The sequence below is a fragment of the Pinus tabuliformis genome, chromosome 9 (genome assembly GCF_031772625.1).
Source record: "Pinus tabuliformis cultivar Carrire ecotype Pingquan chromosome 9, CPIR1, whole genome shotgun sequence".
NCBI lineage: Eukaryota > Viridiplantae > Streptophyta > Pinopsida > Pinales > Pinaceae > Pinus > Pinus tabuliformis.
Genome location: NC_142307.1, coordinates 1156308728 through 1156323388, shown reverse-complemented (window position 1 = coordinate 1156323388; position 14661 = coordinate 1156308728).

Here is a 14661-nt window from a genome sequence, read left to right as displayed (position 1 = left end):
GGGAATTCATTGAAAAGGAATGATAGTTTAAATCATCTTAGGTGCATCTTTTTAGTGGATTTGAGTCGAGTCTACACATCAACAGTTTCATCTCCGCTACCTTTTGTCCTAAAGAAAAGCCATAAAAATTAATGCTTAAAGTAAAATTAACTTAGTAACTTTTTATTTACTAGGGCTCTGATACACCAACATAGATTAGGCTAGTGTCCTGGAGTAGGAGAGTAATTAACTCTCCAAGACAGTAAAAACGAACAAGTAGCTTATCTTGCGGTAGGATAAATCCAATTGTTACATTTATGCTCTGGGAAAGCTCCTCTTAAAGGAGAAGCACGAGATCGTGTCCGAACCAGTGAGGGAATCAATCCTCCTTCATTAGGAATGACGCCAAATATGCACGTACTACAAACGGTAAACCTCGGATTAACCATTGTCGAGGAGCCTGGGGTCACTTGTCGGTAAACCTTGGATTATTGTCAAGGAGCTGGCAAGGGGATTGAGCTTGCTACTCTTCCCTTGCGTGTGTATCGGATCGTACAATGTTCCCCCAGGTATATTTGTTGTTGTTGGTGACCTTAGTGACTATTATCTTTAGGATTCTTCCTAAGGTGACGGTGGAGGGAAGATCCCACTGTACCTGGAGCAGACGTCGGCTAGACTCACTTGGATTTTCTGGGGGGTTCACTTCACTCGAGATGGTTAAAGTGAAGGAACTTGGTCCAGTCTATTCATTAAGCAGGTTGTCGGGGTAACTGTTCCACCCGCCACTTCTGTACTGAATTCTGCGATGTTGGATTTCATCACCAACTAGTGTTTTCGGTCCGGAAGGTTACTGTTTGTGTGTGGTTTGACGCCCTAGATTCTTTAGGCATGTGATTCGAATTTGTTTGGTTCTTTAGAGACTTTAGGCGGTTTGCTTTGAGATTTTACTTTGTTTGCGTGTGCAGTAGTTAAAAGTTTTTAGCTGTGGCTGAATTACCGAAACAGTCCTGTAGACTTCGGGGCCAGTCTCCTGAGGTTGTAACCGTGGCCGATTTGTTGAGGAAGTCTCGTAGACTTCGGGGCCAACCTCCTGAAGACATCCCGGGCCATTACGAAGGTTTGAAAGTCCTCGTAACTCCTAGTGGTAGTAAAGTAGGTTCACCTGAAGAAGGAGAGTCTTCGTTGGTTGTTCATCCTGATTACCAAACTCTAGAAACAGGTTATAATCTTGAAGCTGTTTCAGTTTCCGAACTTGCTGGTAGTTTTTCATCTACTAGTGATATAGGCGAAGAACCTGAGATATCTGAACCTGTTACTCCAACATCGGGGTTAGTCTCTCCAACTTCTAGTGCTCCTAATTCACCTAGGGTAGAAAGATTCATCACCGAAAATCTTCCTTCTGGTTTGATAGCTACTGAAGAGCTTGCTCTGGAAGAAGAAATAGGCATCCCTATCCCTGAAAATCAACCTACTATTGATTTAAGGGAGCATGAATCCATTTTTTACAGTCCACCTAGAAGTACTACTTGGTATCTTTCTTTAACTAATTATTTGGACAACTCAGGGTTAAGTTTTTCTCCACCTCGTCCTCCTTATCCACCTAGAGGTCTTTATACTCCTGTAAATATGTCTGATCAGTCGTCCATGTTTACTTAATCGCCTGAATCTTTTTTGTACGGTGGTCATTCTGTTCCCTCTGGGTATCAGTCACTTTCTGGTACTTTTTTGGGAGCATCTCCTCAACCCATTGAACAAGGGTTATTCACTGGAAGCAATGGTGCAAAGCCATTCAGCGTAGAAGGAATTCTTATGATGTCAGGTTCTATTCCCAATTCTCAACCTCAAGGTGGCCAGTTACCGCCTGGGGGCAGCCTCAATTAACGCCTGGGGGGCAACCTCAAGGTACACAATTTTCATCTGGGGGGCAACCTCAAGGACAGTACGTGCCAACGGTACAATACATTCCTCAAGGTCAACCCGAGACTCAATATGTACCCCAAGGTCAACCCCAGTATCAATTTATACCTCAAGGTCAACCCCAGTATCAGTACATGCCTCAAGGGTATCTACCCCAAGGTCAGTACTCGAATCAAGGTTTCCAACCACCCCAAGGTCAATCTTATGTTCAAGGTACGGGAAATGTACCTTTCAATTATCAATCCTACCCTCAACCCGGTTATGGATCTCAATATCCTCAACCTGTTATGGGTCAATACCCCGGAATAAACATGGTGTGGGATCCATCGCAAGTTCAACAGGTGTTGTAGCCAAATGTACAATTGTCATCTCAAACTGGACAACCCTTAGTTTCTGGTTCACCCAAGCAACCCGTCCAGTCTAATATTCAAACTTCTGTACCTTCGGTAGTTTCTCAGTCTAGGCCTATTTTGCCTCGTACTCCATCTCAAACGACTGCTGCAACTTCCGCAACATCTGTTCAATCTACCCCACTTACTTCTGGAGTATCGATAGCTCTGGTTTCTACTGTTCCTGTATCTACTCCTCGGACATCTTTACCATCGTCTGGATCCACGATTCAAACTACAGTTTAGATGCCTGTAGGACAACCTGGTTTAAGTACGGTTGTCACAAGTCAACCACAATTCACTTATCAACTGTACCAGGGACAATACCAATTCGGTCCTACTGTCCAGCAGCCAGTTTACCAGTATCAAACGTATCCTGGGTACACTTATCAACAACCACAGCAACCCGAGTACGGTCTGGTTAATCTTGGTTTTCCAGGAGGATACAATATCCCGAATGCGATTCCCATTCCTAGTTATCCTAGATATCCTCCTCCTGGGGCTGGTATAATGACTCAGAGTTTTAGGGATCCTAATCGGCAGTTACTGTTTATCGCAACTTTGGATTTACCAGACTTGTCGCGCCTAACGAACGATCCAATTAATTATCTTCCATTTTGGCTGCCAATGCCGAATAAGTTGCCCAGTGACATACCCAAGTTTGAAGGTAAGTCTAGAGAGGACAGGTCGAATCATGTGATGACTTACCACCTCTGGTGTGCCTCTAATTCCATCTCGGATGATTCGATCTGCTTACATCTTTTCCAGCGCACTCTTATTGGTCTTGCGGCCAAGTGGTACATTGAGTTACCACGGGCCTCTTTTTATAATTTTAGTCAGTTAACTACCTCGTTTTTAACTCATTTTCAGTTGCCAGCCAGATATGATAATGGCACGGAGTTACTAACTTCATTAAAACAATCAACGTCCACTTATATTTCCGATCATATTCATGAATGGAGATGTCGAAGGCGGTTAGTGAAAGTTTTTATCCCGGACCAGATCTTAGCTGAATGGTTTGTTAAATCATTGTTACCGAAGATTACTGAAGATGTAGCTAAGGCCGGAGTTGTTACTAAGGAGCAAGTGATTGCTCAAGCATAGTACCTTGATTTATTTTATACTCAGTCAGGTACATTACACGAAAAGATCCCAGATCTTCCAAAGTCAAATCAAATCGATGCTGCTCCCTCAGGGTCTCATGCTGCTGATGGCATGATTGGTACGGTAAACACTAAAAGCAAGAAGAAATCCTCAAATAATTCTTCTCCTATTATAACCTTACCAGACTCCCCGACAGGAGATTCTTCTGCTGAGGTTTCCACCGATATTCACGTTGTAGAGTCATCTACGGCTAAATCAAAATCCGGTGGAAAGAAGAAAGGGAAGAAGAAGAATAAAGCAGATAAAACTCCAAAGGAGAAAACTGAAAAGTCGGAATCAAATGATGAAAAGTTCAAGCCTCGTTATCCATGTCTTATTTGTGAAGAAGAACACTTTACAAGAGACTGCCCTCATGGAGCAGAGGTTGCGAAAATCGTCAAAGGTTCCCAAACTCCTGCTGTTTTGAAGGATCCATTTCCAAAGCAGGATAGTAAGATGATAGGTTCTTCCTTGAGTGCCAGTGAAGAACCCATATTGATGATGTCTCATGTAAGGATTGCGACTCGATCGCAAGATTATGGTAGTAAAAGTCCTGTTGATGGCAAAGAAGCAGAATCTTCTCATTCTAATCCATCAACCTCAGCTCCCGGCTCCGATCCGCTACAGATCGAGAAGCCTAATCCAGACTTAGTAATCAAACCGCCTGCCAAGGGTATACTTTGAAAGTCTGCTTTCAATCCACATGCGAGAGCGGCCTAGAATTATAACATTGTTGAGGACTTAGTTGTTTCACCCTCAGCAATGTCGGCTTTGGAAGTGCTGCAATCATGCCTAGCACAGCGTAAATTACTATTGTCGGCTATAGGAGCTGTTGATGTTCAGGACCCGAACCTAATAATCTTTGATCTAGAAAATAGTACACCGCGTTTGCCTCATCAAATGGCTTTCCAGATCCTAGTGATAGTCAAAAACAGGCCTATTCATCGGACTGTAATTGATGAGGGAGCTTCCACGTGTATTATGTCGATACAGTGTTGGAGATCGCTTGGTTCTCCTTCACTAAATCAATCCCCGACAATTCTTAAGGCCTTTGATGGTCGTGGGTTTCATCCTTTTGGCATTCTATAGGATTTGCTTATAGGGGTTGAAGGAAAAACCATTAGTCTAGATGTGGAAGTGGTTGATGCCCCTATAGACTACAACCTTCTCTTGGGTCGAAGTTGGTCTTACGCTATGACAACGATCGTTTCATCGGTCTTCCGAGTAATAAAGTTCCCACATAATGGAAAGATCGTAACAATAGACCAGCTGGCTTACTTTTCATCCGACCCAGCCTCTTCAGAGAGTATTCAGCATGTCGGTAAAATGAATATCCCATATAAGGATGTTGGAGTAGGATTAGTTAAAGATGCTGGTTTACTGGGAACTTTTCCTTTTCCTCCAATCAATGCATTGTCTTCGTTTGCATCCATTCATATGATTACATCAGACACCATTGTTTATGACAATCCTTGGATCGTTCCTTCTGAATCTGAGATAGACTCATTTGGTGATGCTATGCTGTTGAGTCCATATGAAATTGCCTATGAAGTTGTGCAGTCTTTTACCGACCCACGTTCAACCAGAATCGACCTAATGAATGTGGTCATTTGCGTCGATCCCTCGAAGGTAGAAGCTATCATCAAATTGCCTCCTCCTTCGAGTCTTTGCCAACTCCAAAGTTTGCAGGGGAAAGCAAACTTTTTACGTGATTCATTCCTAACTACGCCGAGGTTACAAAGGGTTTTACACGGTTGTTGAAATAGAACACTCAATTCTCTTGGGATGAGATAGCTCAGAAATCTTTTGATGCACTCAAACACGCGTTGACCCATGCACCGTTGTTGCATCCTCCCAACTACAACCAGGATTACTTTTTGTACCTCGCCGCTACTCATTCCACCATTGGAATGGTCTTAGTTCAGGAAGATGAATTCGGAATAGAACATGTGATATATTACCTTAGTCGGACGTTAAACCCAACTGAGCTAAAATACTAACATGTGGAGAAATTGGCATTGGCAGCCGTTCAAGTTGTCCAACGTTTTCGTCACTACATTTTACTTCGTAAAACTACAGTCATTTCGGATTGCAACCCTATGATCTACATTTTGACCAAACAATTGCTAGGGGGCAAGTACTCTAAATGGATTGTTATCCTGCAAGAGTTCGACTTGGAGTTTGAGAAATATAAGTCTAAGGAATCTTTAGTTTTCGCGGAGTTAATGTGTGACTTCCCACGTGCTGACATGGAAACTGTGGCAGAGGAGCCCATTGCAGACGAATCTTTGTTTCTAATCAGCACTTTAGATCCATGGTATGGGAATATCATTGTCTATCTCCAGACCCAATCCTTTCGGCCCGAAGTTTCAAAGTCGGAACGTCGAAAAATTCGATTCCAGTCCCAACAATACAAAATTATTGGAGATACTCTTTATCGTCGTGGGGCGGACTCTATTTTTCGACGTTGCTTAACTCAAGAAGAGGCTGAAAGGATTCTAAATGACTGTCACTCTAGAGTGTGTGGCGGTCATATGTCTGGGTATGCCACAGCCCAAAAGATATTGCCCGCTGGCTACTTTTGGCCGTCCTTGTTTGAAGATTGTATTACTGCGGTCCGAAAATGCCACAATTGTCAAGTGTTTGATCGAAAGATGCGCGCTCCACCTACTCCTCTCCACCCTATAATTGTCTTTGGTCCTTTTGCCAAATTGGGTATCGATTTTATTACATGTAACCCTCACTCGGCCGGGGGGCATGCGTATATCATCCTTGCGATAGATTATTTTACTAAGTGGGTCGAGGCGATGCCTACATTTGAGGCAGACGACAAGACAACTGCAATTTTCATGTTCAATCATATAATTGCTAGGTTTGGTGTCCCACAAGTGATAATCACTGACCATGGGCGCCATTTTCGAAACGTCATGATGACAGAACTTACAGGCCAGCTTGGTTTGCGTCACGATAGTTCAACTCCTTATTATCCACAAGCAAATGGTCTGGTTGAGTCCATCAACAAAGTTTTAGTTATCATGATCCGACGAATCATTGGTATTCATCGGTCGAATTGGCACAACATGTTATTTTCAGTGCTTTGGGCGTACCGAACCTCAGTGAAAACATCAACAGGTTTCACTCCTTTCCAACTAGTTTATGGTTTGGAAGTTGTGCTACCCATTGAATGCGAAATCCCATCACTGCAAATGGCCATCGAGTTACTTCCAGCTACTTTCGAAGAGGAAAAGCGTTTATTATACTTAGCTCAATTAGATGAGAATCTACGTGATCCTGCATTGGTGATCGAGACTCATGCAAAACGTATGAAAGCTCAGTATGATCGAAATGTGACCCCTCGAAATTTTTCGGAAGGAGACCTAGTGTTATTATATGATCAAGCTAATGATAAATTAGGTGCTGGAAAATTCGTTCCTATGTGGCATGGGCCCTATATTGTCAAGCGAAAGCTAGCAAAAGGGGCCTATGAGTTGGTAGACTTTGACGGGGACTCTTTAGGTAAACCCAGAAATGGACTTTACCTAAAGAGGTATTATGCTTAAAAGATGGGTATGGAGATTCTTAGTTAGGTTAGTTTTTCTTTCTAGCTGGTGTGTTTGTTAGTATAGACAGTGTGCTTAGCCTAGAGAGTGTGTTTTTTTCGTCATTATTCTAGCTTATCTTGGTTTTACTCTTGATGATGCAGATGTCGATGCCTCTCCAAACATACATTGGTTTCGCTGATGGTGCTTGTCGTAGTACACGGAATATCTCTTCCGCAGCTTGGGTTATCTATTCGCCCTCTGACGAGTTAGTATCTATGCATGGGGTGAGCCTCGGTCAAACAACAAACAACATTGCAGAATATAGTGCAGTGATTGAGTTATTGTCTGAATCTATTTCATTTGTGATTCGGAGTTTGATAGTGAGGTTAGATTCTGAACTCGTTGTATTACAACTTAATAGAGTATATGCCATTAGAAATCCAGTGTTATTAAGGTTATTTTTGAGAGTGCGTCTCTTGGAACGTAAGTTTGATTACATTGAATATCAACATATTCCAAGGTCTTTAAATACATTAGCAGATGCAATTGCTTCTCGAATGTTAAATAAACATTTGAAATAATCATACATGTAAATTTAAAAACATTTCATCACACATGTTTTACAAGATAGGCCGGTAATAATGATATATATAGATAGGAGTGTGTCAAAAATTACATCGTCTTCGATCATAGGTTGAAAAACACCTTATGATCGACAAAAATGATAAGTACAAAAAACCAAAATGTCACATGTGTCTACAAAACGACCATCCAATCACTGGTGATGATCTCTATATGACACCACTGCACGGGCCACCCTACACAAGAACCTCCTAAAAGGTCTTGGGACCCCAACTACATAGCGCTGAAGCCGGATTGGAATGTCATCTATAGTAGTCTCCGGTATATCTGTTGTAAGACGCTCTAGGTCACTTTCCAACTCAGCCAAAGTCTCTGTGGCCTCGTCCTGTGGGGCCGGTGCCACTGCAACTGGTAGTCTCCTCTCGTAAGGCCGGAGATTGGCTGGACGTCGTGGGCCTACATCTGCATTTTGAAAATTATTACTATCAGTTTTGAGACGATATAAAACAAACAAAAAAATAGATAGTTTAAAAAACTTGTGAAAAATGAAGTTACCTGTGTCATCCCATTGTTCTCCCGGTGGAAGAACCATGTCCGGATCTCCATGAAAATCAACTCCGGCATAAGGAAAATCCTGTATAGAAAAGACCTGGTCTTCTAACCAGTGAAAGTACTCCGGAGTAAATCGAACAACCTCCGTTCCCTCATCAGGATGACGGGCCATAACCGCAACCCATCGCATCAATTTGGGCTCTCGAGGAATCCCAACACCAACAGTGAGCTGCCGTGGGATCAACATCGGAACCCTCTCTAAGCCAAAACTCACAACTAAAGGCCCATAACCAAAAGTCTTTAGCTCTCCGTTTTTGGCTCTAGTCAGTTGGCCTTTTACATTGGCCAACACAGCATCACACCAGTTGAAAATGGTACCTCGATAGCAATCAATCGCCATTCGCATCTGGGATCCAGTGGCAATGTGTAAAGCGGAAGCCCCGCAAAGTCTGGTAACTGTAAAAGAAATCACCATAAGTTCAGGACGGGATATAGTTTTGATCTCTATCCCCTTCTCCTGAGACTGAGTGTTACACCACTCTAGTCGGAGACTAGCGATGGACTGGCCACCCGGCCTAGTCCCGAACATAGTCAAGTGTTCGCCTCTCTTGGGCAAAGCAGTGAGAAAGTAAATATCTGTGGGCTCCATCTCGAGCTAGTGCCCTCCAATATAAAAACACTGGTCCTGAACGTTCCATCTTTCTACTAGCCACTCTAGAAATCTCACTTGGGCCCTCATGCCAAGTATGGCCCAGTATTTATAAAGGCCGCATGCCTTCAAAGCATCAATTGACGGTTGATGATTAATGGCGGCCAAATCAACATCTTCGTGCTATCTCTCGCTCCAATCAAGCATGGTGAACAATCTACACACCAGAAAACATCCATCAGATTCCATAAAATCAAAAGTTTTTGGTCCATTTTGGAGAATTTGGGGTTTAAAAACTTGTTGCGCGGAGTACGCACCCCACCTTTAGGAACGGAGCGTGGGTACGCATGTTCCCTTAAGGCAAGGTGCGTACTCCCGAAATTTTTCTAACTGAGAAAATGTCGGGGTACGCGGGTCCCTAGTGTGGCACCTGCGTACCCCAAGAGGTAGTTCTTGAAACCCCAAAACCTCCAAAAAGTGAAATCTAGGGCCTAAAAAAGAATTATAAACGGATGAAATTGAAGAGGAGGATGTTGAAAATTACCTGGAAGAGACGGCGTTTGGTTTTGACGGTCGGATTCTCCGTAATGTCCACGGGAGGTTTCTTGCCAAAAGCCATTTTTCTCTCCTCAACAGTAAAATGGTAAAAATGAATTGGTAAAAGCTTTTTTTTTATAGGTTTTTTGGGTAAATAAATGGTAAATTTGTTTATTTTTCACCATGAAAAGGTATTTTTCACAGTATTTTTATCTATCTTCAACAGGTATGAGTAATGTGTTGGTTTTTTTGCAGGATAAAGGATTTTCAGGGAAAATTGTCATTTTTTACAAACAAAAACATCAGAGTCATCTTTAAGCCCTTTTCTGACTCCTAAAACATGAAAAGATTGCCGAGCGTTTATTTTACACTCGTTAAAACGGAATTAAAAGACGGTCCTCTTACAGCCCTTTTCTGACCGTAAAAACATGAAAAGATTGCAGATTTTTATCGTTTCAAATTCGATATTGGAAATAAAACGACGTGTCCTTGATCGCTTTTTACTTTTCAGGTCAGAGACACTAATCATGAAAGCACTCCTTGGTCGTAAAGATCAAGCGGTTCTCTCAAGAATTATTTTATACTTTTTTGGGCTTGGGAGACACAAATTTACGAAAAAGGTCAACCCTGGAGTCTTCTTAAGTTTTTTCAGACTCTCTAAAATTGAAAAACACCGAGTTTCTCCTATACTAGACTCGTTAAAATTTCACAGTAAAGGACCTGTCCGATTACAAACAGGAACGGACCACTCCTTCTTAGGGTTCGAATCTAAACTAAGTTGGACTCATCTGAAGGATGAGCTTATAATCAAGCAAATGTTATCCTCCTCAAGCTTGTAAAAAATAAAGAGGTACTTGCCAGAAATGGTGGGGGAAAAGAGAGAAAAATGAGCCTATTTGTTATCCTTTGTCTCGAAAAAACCTTATCACCACTCTTGAACACGACACTTTTCATTCACCTGGGTTGGGAAATCCTTTGCCTAACAGTTGATCAAACCACATTGAAAGTCTTCAGCCGGTTTCTGGGTATTAACTTTGGGTCAATTGTCACCAAGCCATCTGTTGTGTCGTTATGTGTTCAAGAGGTCACTGCAAATAAACCATTCATCTGCAAAATATCTGTCATCCATATTGACCATCCCTGAGTCAGTCCTTACAGCTACATTTCTTCAACTTGATCTATGATTTCGTGTTGTGGGCTTGCCTGCAACGAATCGCTTTCTATCGACATCAGCACATTATCTAGAAAGATGATCTAGGAATCGTCAGTACCTTGAGATCTGCATGCCTCAATGGCAGGTTTCTCGCCTTCGACGACAGTTTACATCATTGACTTTCGATCGAAGGATTACGTGACATGTTCGACATCAACACATTCATTCACATCTCATGGATTGTACTGGGTACTTTGAGAACCATTGACATCACTAGTGGTCTCTCTCACAGTTGTTAACAATTTACATCATTGACTGGTAATCAAGTGGTTTCTACCATGTTTGACATCAACTCATTTATTCACATGGATAGAATCGTACTATTTCGGGAAGTAGAAATGAAGACCCTGGATCTAGTTTCCGCCATCCAGGCTGCGAGGAGTTTTGTATTCATTATATAATAGACTAATTATAAACAGATGGCTGCGTCCATACTGTGTCTACATGTGTCTATGATTATGATGTACTACAAAATCATTCCTATATCAAAGCAGTAGTTAGTTTGTTAGTTAAGTTTTTGATCTGAGTATGGGAATGCCTACCTCAGGGATGATATGATCTCATATATGTATTTTGTGTTGAATATTTGCAGGTTCCAACTGGGCTCTCCACAAGATAATCCTCGAAATGATAAAGTGCTTCACCCTTCCTAGATGATATGAAACCCCAATCTACTACACACTTCGCACTTTAGGGGGCAATCTGTTACACTAAAATTTGTCACCATGACTATTTGCAGTCAATATGGCTCCATCAATAACCATACTGTCCTCCTTGGCAAGTCTTATACCTCTGCTCTTCATGTCAAACTCCAAAAAAGAGAGAAATTCTTTAAAAGTCATTATAACTCTGGTTACGCAGTTTCTCTTACTCTTACCTGCGTGTACGCACCTCAAGTACATAATACCTACGTACTTGCACGCTCTGTCTATAAAAGGGTGGGTGCGTACTCCTGTAAAAGTCAAAAGGCGCAAGTTTTACTTCAAAAAAACTTAATTGTCGTCGATTCTAGAGCATTCTAGAAGATGGTTTGACGTGGATTGAGCGCCTCCAGATGGTTCATGCATCCCAATGAAAGAGGAACTTATCCCATGAAGAGGGGAGCTATTCCTTTCAAAGAGGGGCTTATCCCATTGATGGTGGACCTGATTAACTTCCTCCAAAGCATTATAAATACAGTCATTGGGCCAGAGGGAGGGGAGGTTGAAAGTTGAACATTCCTAAGGGTAGATGCTGCTGAAATTAGGACTCCCTTATAGAGCTTGAGAGGAGAGATTCCAATCCTTTCTTAGCTTCATTTGGAAGTGGGTGAGCTGATCAAAGTAGAGGAGAACTCTTGCTGGACCCTGGGAGGGACCTGAACAACACCAAGACACTGGTTGTAATGGTTTCTTTTGTTTCCAATTAATACAATTAAGTTCATTTTTCTCAACAAGTTGTTATATATAATTTGTTTCATATACTCCTTGTTCTTTATGATGAATATGTTTTATTATATGAGTTATTCAGGTGCTATGTAATCGTTTGCTTGTTAGTGAATGCAGGCTTCAAGGAGAAGGAGCTCATCTGGATCGAAGAGGCTTGGCTGCTACAAACAGCGTTGGACTAAAGGTATGCCTTAAACACCTGGTTGCTTTTATTTTAAATGCATATTTAGGGAAAGATAGTACTTGATTGTTTTGTTTGTCACTAGAAAGCCTTAAGCTTCTAGGGAGGTCGGTTTTTTCCGCAAAATTGACTCTTTCCGCATGACAATAGGTGTCATAAAATAAAGTCTATTCTTTATATCCCGTTTCCATTGAAATATTGGAGTTATTTGCGCTTAATTTCTTTTTTAATCTTGTTGTTTAGCTATTTCTATTGCATAGATTAGGACTTTGGTAGGTTTTGTTTCTATCATTTGTTATAGATCCACACTGTTTTACACCCGTTTTTATTGTTGAGGTTGTTTGTCATCCATAGCCTAAAGTGGTTTCTTTTCATACACTCTCAATAAGAATACCATATAACAGTGAATATCTTGTTAATGAAATAGTTCTACTAGATGATATTATAATTACCAAAACATGCTCTAATTAGAGACCAATTAACAGTGAATGATCAACCTAAAAACATTAGGAAATAGTTCTCTTAATGTTGATGGTAATTAAATCTAATCTAGATAGTAGATTTATGAGTAAATAGTTACTCATAAATCTAATTTATGTATAAGAGAAAAAAAGGAAATTATCAACAAATCTATGAAGTTAATGAACTAGATAGCTAATTCAAAAAGACCTTCATCTTCACATAAAACAATAGTGCTCATCATGAAAGACAGTTTACACAAATCTTTGATGAAAAAGATGGGATTTGCATTAAGAAATAATAGTATTTAAAATACAAACTGATTAAAACCTAGTCTCTTACTTTGTTATTTGAATTGATCTCCAACAATATTTCTCAAATCATAAACTCTATTGCTAAAAGAAAGAGTTGCAATAGTGCAAGCTCTACTCCCAATACAAAATATAGAATTGAAAATGACCAATCTCATTTACTTAGATCTGAGTTTTCTCCTCCTAATTCTATAGCATAAAAATCTCTTAAAATAGTGCTTTAAGAATTACCAAATTGCAGAAGATATGTGAACCATTTCTCCATTCTACAAACCACTATTTATAATTACAAAAATGAATTTGAAATAAAAGAGTTGTTGAAGAACAAATATGCTCCAACCGTATTTTCATTGGTCATTTTTTTCACTTGCTAGAGAAATTTCATTGATTCAAAACTTCTTTTCCTCATATCTTCAACTATTCACCTATCAAAACCAATCAAAATTCAATTAAAATAAAAAGAAAAAAACAAAATCTGGAAAACAAACATCTCCAATTAAAAATTAAATTAAATAAATAAATAAAAGGAAATATGAGCTTTCCATTGATCCGTTTAATGATATTATTGGTTAAAGAGAACATAAATGAATGGATCTACAATCAAGAGAGGTTATGAGAAAATGAAAATGCAAAAAATAAACTCAGAAAATTAATTATAATTGCAAATTCGGAGCTTGATTTTATGCTAAATGTTAAACTCATTTCATGATAGAATCTGGTAATGCAACCACTTCATAAATATTCTCCATAATTTTATCTATCTAATGAACCATCCTAGGTGTGATTTGCCCAAGTAAAACTCAACTTATGAGCTTCCAAAGTTGAAGTGTCAAAATTGCCAGAATTCTAGAAAATTTGCTGTCTAGACCAAAAATAAAAAATTTTAATTAAAATCTAATCCTAAATTAAATTAAAAATTATTACTTAATAAATATTAATTTAATTATAATTACAAATTTAATTTCATTAATTACAAAATAATTATATATAATTAAAAAATATATATTTAAAAATTAATTGAAATTACAATTAAAAATACATTAAAATTATAATTTAAAATATAATTAAAATATATTAGAGTTAAAATTAAAATATAAGTAAAACATATTATATAACCTAAAAACCATTTTAAAAACTTTACAGTGGCTTTGGATCCCATATATAAATGGATTGAAAAAATAGAGGAGACGGGGCTTATATAAATGGAGTGAAAGCTTTACGTGAGGTGGAGGTGTATGGGAGGCATGAGTATCGGCGATTAGGGTTTTTAATATGTGACATTTTTACACCAAATAAAATTGTCAATGTTTGATATTCAAAAACCCCTAATGTCTCGATATATTATATCAGAATTTTTATATATCGGAATTTTAATATATCGAGATTTTTTTTAATATCAGGTTTTTAATTAATATTGGTAGTCTTTTATCGAAGGTTTTTATCGAGAATTTTTAATATCGAGATTTTTTATATCAGGACTTTTCATACCAGGACTTTTTATATATGTGGTTATGTGGTGAGCTGTGAAGGAATAAGGGAGGAAGGTGAAGTGGGGCCCATTTGAAGTGGAACTCATTCATTATAAACTACATCCACTTGGTAATTAAAAATCCGATAAATGAACTACAACCACTTCGCAATTTTGAAATTTCAGGCTTTGTAATTTCTTTTAAAATTGGCAATTGGAGTAAATTACCGAGATCTCGAAAACACATAATTTTAATTGTTCTACAACTTGGTTGCAACTATTTTGTAGGACCGTTAGTGAAAAATGAAATAA